Source organism: Panthera onca, chromosome E1 (genome assembly GCF_046562875.1).
Source record: "Panthera onca isolate mPanOnc1 chromosome E1, mPanOnc1 haplotype 2, whole genome shotgun sequence".
NCBI lineage: Eukaryota > Metazoa > Chordata > Mammalia > Carnivora > Felidae > Panthera > Panthera onca.
In genome coordinates, this window is record NC_138352.1 from 45447126 (window position 1) to 45456237 (window position 9112).

Sequence of the window (9112 nt, forward strand, 5' to 3'; positions counted from 1 at the left end):
CGAGGAGCCACCAAAGTGCCCCCTCCCTCTCACCGAATCCCTGCAGGTCAGCAGCCTTGCTCGCCCTGTCTTGCAGGGGCTCTCAACTACTAAGGCCAAGGCAAACTCAACATTGAGACTCGACAAACATCAGTTGGGACAATGTGAACAATGTTGAGCCTTCTGACCTATGAACGCAGTACACCTGTCCATTTCTTTAGGTCTTTAATTTCTCTTGGTAATTCGATCTTGTCCATCTTCTGTCCAATTTATCCCTAATTATTTCATTTTTAACGATTTTATTTACTTTTTAAGTTTATTTATTCATCTTAAGAGAGTGCGAATCAGGGAGGGACAGAGAGAGAGAGAGAGACAGAGAGAGAGGGAGGGAGGGAGAGAGAGAGAATCCCAAGCAGGCTCCACACTGTCAGCAAAGAGCCCGACAAGGGGCTCAAACCCATGAATCATGAGATTGTGGCCTGAGCTGAAGTGGGATGCTCAACTGAGCCACCAGCTGCCCTAAGGTTTTATTTTTAAATAATCTCTACACCCAGGGGTACCTGGGTGGCTCAGTGGGTTAAGCGTCCGACTTCAGCTCAGGTTGTGATCTCACAGTCCGTGAGTTTGTTCGAGCCTCTGTGCTGATAGCTCAGAGCCTGGAGCCTCTTTTGGATTCTGTGTCTCCCTTTCTCTCTGACCCTCTCCTTCTCACTCTCTGCCTCTCTCTGTCTCTCATATATATAAAGGTTAACAAAAATTAAAAAAAAAAAATCTCTATACCCAACGTGGGGCTCGAACTCACATCCCCAAGATCAAGAGTCACAGGCTCCACTGAGCCAGCCAGGCACTCCCCTAATTATTTCATATTTTTGATGCTATTATAAATGGTATTGTTATTTAAAATTTCAGATTCTTTGTTCTTAGTATATAGAAATACAACTGATTTTTATATTTTGGCTTTGTATGCTGCAGCCTTACCAAACTCACTTATTAGTTCTAGTAGTTTTTGTAGGTTCTTAAGAATTTTCTACATATGTGATCATACTGTATATAAACAAAGAGTTTTACTTCGTCCTTTCAAATTTTGATGCCTTTTCTTTCTTTCTTTCTGTATCGGTCTGTCTTTCTTTCTTTCTCCCTTCTTCCCTCCATTCCTTCCTTTCTTCCTTCCTCCCTCCCTTCTTTCCTTCCTTCCTTCCTTCCTTCCTTCCTCCACTGCGTTGGATGGAACCTCTAGTACAGTGCTAAATAGAAATTATAGGAGTAGACACAGTTGCCTTGTTCCTGGTCTTAGGGAAAAAGAAAAGCATTTAGTCTTTCACTATGAATAATGATGTTAGTGACATATATTTTTGTAGATACCCTTCATCAGATTCAAGGAAGTTCTCTTCTACTCCTAGTTTGCAGAGTTGGGCTTTTTGATTTGTTTTTTTTTTTAATAGTCAGTAATGGATGTTGGACTTTGTCAAACGATCTTTCTGCATCTAATGGGAGGTTATATGGTTTTCTGTCTTAGTTGTGGTAAATTTCAGTGATTTTTCAGCGTTAAACCAACCTGAGTTTCCTGGGATAAATTTCACTTGGTCATGACCTGGGAGAAGGATAGAGGATGAAAGCCTACGAGCTGGTATGTCCCCCTCCTGTTGAGTTTGAAGAGTGTGTACAAGGCACAGATAAGGGCGTTGGTGGGAGACTCACAGCTTAGAGAGACTCTGTGGTTATAATTTGGGCTCATCCACTGTTTCCACCCTGCACTTACCCGGGGGATCTTACTCATTAGGGATTCTCCATGTACTTGTGCCCAAGTGAGAACTTCCCATTAGGTCATAATAGTCTAGTCGTCAGGGTAGAGGAAAGGAGCTGTGTTTCCACTCCCCAGCCCAGCCAGGGTCCAGCATCACCATGTAACGTCCCCTTTCACAAACTTTTGCTGGCCTTGAGGGGCTGTTTCCCCGCCTTGCTGTCTCTACATGGTGGGCACTGATCTGATGAGGGCTAGAACGTGCAGAGAGGAGGGGGACTGGGTAGCTCCTCCTAGCCCCATCCCGTGCTGGAGAAACCTGGCCCCTCTCCCTCTTAGTCTGTGTTCCCCTTACCAGCTCTTTTTATTTTCTCTTCTCCAACAATTTCACTTTTGTGTCTCATTTCCGTGACATCTCCATAGTCAGATTTGGCCGATGGGTCCTGTAGCTCATGTTAATTCTGCTTTGCCTGAAATAGGGCTTAATTGAGTCTACTTGTAACAGAGAACTTAATTGTAGTACTGGATGTGTAAAGATAATGGAGCAATGTCTTTCAAGTGCTGAAGAGAAAGAAATTTGAACTTGAGTTTTATACTTAGCCACATTATCAGTCATGCTACTGAAGTCTCCCACAGGCAAAATGCTTACCCCATATGCCGATGCTATCATTTCAATCTTTGGTAGTGTTTGACTTCATATTAAGTAAACCAAAGCAAAAGTAATCCAAAACCACTGATTATGTAAAAAAAAAAAAATCAAAATTTGCTACTTTGGGAAGGTTAGGTGGAGGGAGATGTTACTAGTTTTGTTTTGTCTTGCCTTTTTTTTTTTTTTTTTTTTTTTTTTTTTTTTTTTGTAATGAAGTTATTTTATTTTTTTTGTGAAACTATCAGAGGAGCATTGGTTTTAAAATAACCACCCTCCACCCAACCCTTTCAGTTCCATTCCCCAAATGGTAACCATACTTAATAGGCTTCTGTGCCTGTTTCCAGGATTTTCTATGCATATTTAAATGTATATATATATGCCCATAGCATGCGTGTCTGTGTGTTTTGCATGAATTGTATCATGTGGTATATGCTTTGTAACTAGCTCTTTTCTTTTGGCAACATATCTTTCTGTATTCCTATGTATAGGCCTCCTTCATTAGTTTTTATTTTTTTTTATGAAGGCCCTAACGTGGGACCTGAACTCACAACCCTGAAATTACGATTCACATGCTCTACCAGCTGAGCCACCCAGGAGCGCCCCCCCCCACCTTCATTAGTTTTAAAGGATGCATAAAACACCATTATATGAATGACCAGTGTGTCAAACATTTTTTTGATGGACATATGGCTTGTTTCTGGTCTTTTGGTTGTTGGAAATGAGACCGAAATGAACACTCTTGGGCAGGTATCTTTATGATTTCCTAACAAAGCATCTGAAGGATACATTTCTTCTTGAAAGTAGAATTGTTGAGTCAGAACAAATGTACAGTTTGGATTCTGACTGACATTGTCAAATTGCCATCCCGTGTCGTGGGGGCCAATCTGCACTTATATTTTCACATACTGACTGGTGCTGGCTTTATTAGCTTTTTACCATTTTAACTAATCTGATTGGTAGAGTTGCTGTTGCATTCTTTTACTTTGAGTTTAGTGCTTCATGTTTTTAGTGTTGTTTTTTTTTTTAACTTTGTCTCATGGACACTTACCCTACCCCCACTACCAATAACCACAGGTATAAAGGGGTTTAATTGAATATCCATTCAACATTTGTATAATCATATCATTTGACTTGTCTTTATCTCTACAATACTACCTGAAACAAATTTGGGAACTATTTTTTGCAACTAACAATAGCTTGAATAGTCACTTAAAATTTTTTTGTTTAAACCTTGTTCATTAGAGAACACAACCTTTCTAGGATGGGGGTGGGGGTTAAAAATGTCCAGTGTTTTTCAGATCTATGTCTCTGCCTTCTAGAGAACTAAAAGAAGCATACTAAAACTTTTTTTTTTTTTTTTTTTTTTAATTTTTATTTTTGGGACAGAGAGAGACAGAGCATGAACGGGGGAGGGGCAGAGAGAGAGGGAGACACAGAATGGGAAACAGGCTCCAGGCTCCGAGCCATCAGCCCAGAGCCTGACGCGGGGCTCGAACTCACAGACCGCGAGATCGTGACCTGGCTGAAGTCGGACGCTCAACCGACTGCGCCACCCAGGCGCCCCTACTAAAACTTTTAAAGAAAGAAAACACTTATACGATTTTACAAGTTCTGTGGAGAAACTTAATGACAAAATTTATATACCTATTTCAAAAAGGGAGTACTTAGGAACAAACCTAACAAGAAGGTAAAACAATAACATTTCAATGAAGAATACAAAGGTAGACAAATAAAATGATGTACTGTGTTACGCAAGAATGTAAATTCTAGGAGAGTAAGTGATTTGGTAATTGCTCTGTTCCTAGTTCCCAGAACAGTGCTGGACCACAGGTACTCGGGAAACATATGTTGAATGAATGGATGTATATGAATAGGAAGACGATATCTTAAAGATACCAATTGTCACCAGATTTATTTATAAATTGAATACAATATCAATGAAAATATCCATAGGATTTCTCATGGAACTAGATATTGAAATATTCATAAGAGTAAATATGTTAGAATGTTGAAGATTCCTTTGAAAAGAAGAATGAGGAAGAAGAATTTATCTTAATGGAAATAAAAAATATTAAAAAGTTAGGAAAATTGCAATGATATTGACATAGGAATCAATAGACTAGTAGATCAGTAGAATAGAATATTCCAGAAAAACACACACATTTATGTTAAGTGAGAAAAGGCAGTATCTCATTTCAGTTGGGGAAAAAACAGAAAGCATTGGGACAACTGGTTACCCATTTGGAAATGAATATAGTCCACTCATGCACTGTGCACTTACACTTTTCACACTCAAAAATTCCAGATGCTTTAGTGATCTAAATGTGGAAAATCGAATATCTAGGAGAGTATGTTTATGTTCTTGAAAAAGGAAAGATCATTTTAAACAAGTCTGAAAAGGAAAATCCATAAAGGAAAAGATTGATCAATCTGACCACTTCGTAAAAAATGGCCCTATAGAGGTGCCTGGGTGGCTGGTCGTTAAGCGTCCAACTTCCGCTCGGGTCATGATCTCTCAGTTCGTGAATTTGAGCCCTGTGTCAGTCCTGGGCTGACAGCTCAGAGCCTGGAGCCTGCTTTGGATTCTGTGTGTGTGCGTCTGTCTCTGTCCCTCTCCCATTCGTGCTCTGTCTCTCTCGAAAATAAACATTAAAAAAAATTTTTTAATGACCCTATAAAAAACAAGTGAAAAGTTACAGGCTGGAAAATATTAACAATATACAAAACAGCTAACAGATTAGTATTATTCAGAATATATGGTAACTTTTACAAATAAATAAAACAATGACAATCCGATAGAAAAACGGACAACGCCAAACACAGGACATTTACAGAACAGCTAATTCAAATAAAAAGACGGTGGCTATTATCGAAAGAAATAAAAATTGAACGAATAATGTGATTCCAGTCTTTGCCCTTGAGAATTTTGATAAATCTGGCAGACAGTTTGGTATTACGGATTTATTAAAAATTTTAAATGCACAAACCTGTGGCTCACTTCTCAATCTTTACCCTGGAGGACAAGGTGTGTGTGTGTGTGTGTGTGTGTGTGTGTGTGTGTGTACAGAGGCTTCTTGCTGCATTGTTTTTAATAGTGAAAAAATGGGAAAATGTCAGTTCCCATCAAGAGAGGAATGGTCGCACGATGGAGGTATAACTTCACAGAAGAATGTACGAGAGGTTTTTAAAACAGTGAGATTGTTTTCTAAGTAGTATATGATAGATCTGCAAGATGTCCTGTTGAATGACAGAAGCACATTGCCCAACAAAATGTTTAATGTACTATCATTTGTGGGAAAACAAAGGAAGACAAATGTTTCCCACAGATCCATATATATAAATGAATGTAAAGTAAAAGGCTTGGAGGGACAAACACAAAAATGGCAACAGGGTGTGGGTCTGAGGAGTGGAGGAAGGAGACTGGAATTAGGGATGGTGCAATAACCTAATCTAAAGAGAGCTTTCACAGGATTTGTGACATTTTAGTTTTATTCACAATGTATCCACGTATTACCTGTACGATTCAAAATTAATTTTTAAAAGTTTAAAGAGCAAGAAAAGAAGGTCTTTGGGCCAGGTGCAATTGCTGTGTCTGAGGGGTCATTGACCCTGCCTCCGCCCAGCTTCCATAGCCTCCTTCTCTCCAACCACACACACACACACACACACACACACACACACAGGAAATCTGGCGGTAATCCCAACTGAACTGTTTCCTAAACAGCATTAAGAAAGAGCGCACTGTTTTGCAAGCAGTAGCAGAGGGCCCGTTATCCCACAGGCAGTTGGACTTTACCCTGGGGTGGGGGTGTTTGGGAAGGTAAGTGGGGAGAAGGGAAGGCGCCCGCGCGGGGAGGGTTTGGGGGGGGGGCGGACTTCCTCCCAGGACTATAGTCTTGAGATGGAGTAGTTGCAGCGCCCTCCAGAGGCCACCCCTGGGATGGGAACTGGGGGTAATTTAAGGGACTAGGCTTGTTTGGAATATTTCCTCCCACAGACATGGTCTCCTTCTGGTTACTCTGCACGCTGAGAAGCCCTTTGGGCCTCAAATATGCCTGGGATAGACAAACACGGCCTACATGAGGGATCAGCAGAGGTACAGACTGGACAGCATTGCGGTCAGCCCAGTTGATTCATTATTAAGTGGTTGGAAACATTGTAAAAGTCAAGGAGCATCTCAAGTCTCTGCAGGTAAATGCAAGCCCACTGCTCCAGCCCTGAGCCAAAGGCAGGTGGTTTGGGATTGTACATCTTAAGAATTCTCCCACCTGCACAGCAGCAGAGAGTGAAGGGTATTTTAACATCATTCGTTGAAAAGGCTTTAGTTTTTCTTTTTTCTTTTTCTTTTTTTTTTCTTCAATGTTTATTTTTGAGAGACAGAAACAGAGCGTGAGCAGGGGAGATGCAGAGAGAGGGAGACAGAATCTGAAGCAGGCTCCAGGCTCCGAGCTGTCAGCACAGAGCCCAATACAGGTCTGGAACTCACGAACTGCGAGATTATGACCTGAGCCGAAGACGGACACTTAACTCTGAGCCACCCAGGTGCCCCCCCCCCTTTTTTAAATGTTTTTTTCAATGTTTATTTATTTTTGAGAGACAGAGCTGGAACGTGAGTGGGGGAGGGCAGAGAGAGAGGGAGGCACAGAATCCCAAGCAGGCTCCAGGCTCTGAGCTGTCAGCACAGAGCCCAACATGGGACTCGAACCCACGGACCGCGAGATCACTACCTGAGCTGAAGTTGGGTGCTTAACCGACTGAGCCACCTAAGTGCCCCTACTTGGTCAACTTCTAAACATTCTTCAGGATTGTCTCAAGCACCAACTCCTCAAGAAATCTTTCCTAAGTACCTCCAGTTGGTCCACGTGCTACTCTTTGATGCCCCCAAAGAACACCGCACAAGGCTCTCATGTGCCATCAGTTTGCCTTTCCGTATTCTCCTGTGTGCTCCTTGAGGACAAAGCCCGCACTGTGCTCAGCAGGGTACGCCCAGTGGCCAGCACAGTGCAAGCGGCCCCTGCAAGGGCTCAGTACTTGTTGAATAAATGCCCGAAAGAAAGGTCAGGAGTGAGGATGCAGAGGCCACCGGGTGAAGAGTGCTGGTGTGGAAGTCAGGAGACCTGACAGCTAGATCATTCTGAGCTGTGCCACACTGCTGCGTTTGACACAGTCGTTTCCCTCACTGAGCTCCATCTCTCTCACCTGAGCTGCAAGGGGCTTATCTCTGTCCTCTTGAGCCTTGACAATTCCCCTGAAAGGGTAAGAGGACGCTAATTGTCAGAGCTGATGAGGGCAACGGGGAACAGGTGCGCTCAGGCATGGCTAATGGAAGGGTGAGGTGCAATCTTCGTGAGGCCATTTGACAATTTTTTTTTTAAAAAGCCTTAAAAATGTTGCTACCCAAATATGCATCAATTTTACATCTAGAACTTCTTGCCTGAGGGAATAACTGAAGATAGGACTACAGATTTAACCCCACAGATGTTGACCCTAGTACTGCTTATAACACTGGAAATGGGAAACAACCCAAGTATCTAACAAGAGGGAATTAGTGAATAATACTGGTACTTCATATACTAGTACATAGTACTTCATACAAAATATTATGCAGATATACAAATGAACTGAGTCTATATTTATTGACATAGAGAGATGTCCAGGCTAAATTGTTAGGTACTAAAACTAGGTTGTAAGACAAAATTTAGAGTATGCTCTTATCACATTTTAAAATACATATTATATCTAGGAGCAGCTGGTTAGCTCAGTCGATTGAGTGCCTCTTGATTTCAGCTCAGGTTATGATCCCAGGGTCGTGAGATCAAGCCCTGTGTCGGGGTCCATGCTAAATGTGGAAACTGCTTAAGATTCTCTCTCTCAGGGCGCCCGGGTGGCTCAGTCAGTTGAGTGTCCAACTTTGGCTCAGGTCATGAGTTTGACTCAGGCTGGTGAGTTTGAGCCCCGCATTGGGCTCTGGGCTGGCAGCTCGGAGCCTGGAGCCTGCTTTGGATTCTGTGTCTCCCTCTCTGTCTGCTCCTCCCCCATTCATGCTCTGTCTCTCTCTCTCTCTCTCTTTCTCTCAAAAATAAACATTTAAAAAAAAGAAGATTCTCTCTCTCTCCCTCTGCCCTTCTTCCCTGCTCTCTCTCTCTCTCCAAAAAAAAAAAAAAAAATACATATTATATCTACATATAGGATATCAAATTGTTAAATGGGGTTATTTACGAGTAGTGGGATTATGAGGAATTATTTTCTTCCTGCTTATTTGTATGAAAAATGACAAGCCTGGAAAGAAAAAATTTACCCATAACCTCACTTGATTATAAGTGATTTTGACTTATTTTTATTTTTGCTTGTGTTCTCTAAATTCTCATGAGTGGAAATATATTACTTGTAGGATTAAAAAAGTATTTTCGGGGGGCGCCTGGGTGGCTCAGTCGGTTAAGCGTCCGACTTCGGCTCAGGTCACGATCTCGCGGTCCGTGGGTTCGAGCCCCGCGTCAGGCTCTGGGCTGATGGCTCGGAGCCTGGAGCCTGTTTCCGATTCTGTGTCTCCCTCTCTCTCTGCCCCTCCCCTGTTCATGCTGTGTCTCTCTCTGTCTCAAAAATAAATAAACGTTAAAAAAAAAATTAAAAAAAAAAAAAGTATTTTCGGGGCACCTGGGTGGCTCAGTCGGTTGGCGTCTGACTTCAGCTCAGGTCATGATCTCACGGTTCCTGAGTTCGAGCCCTGCGTCGGGCTTTGTGCT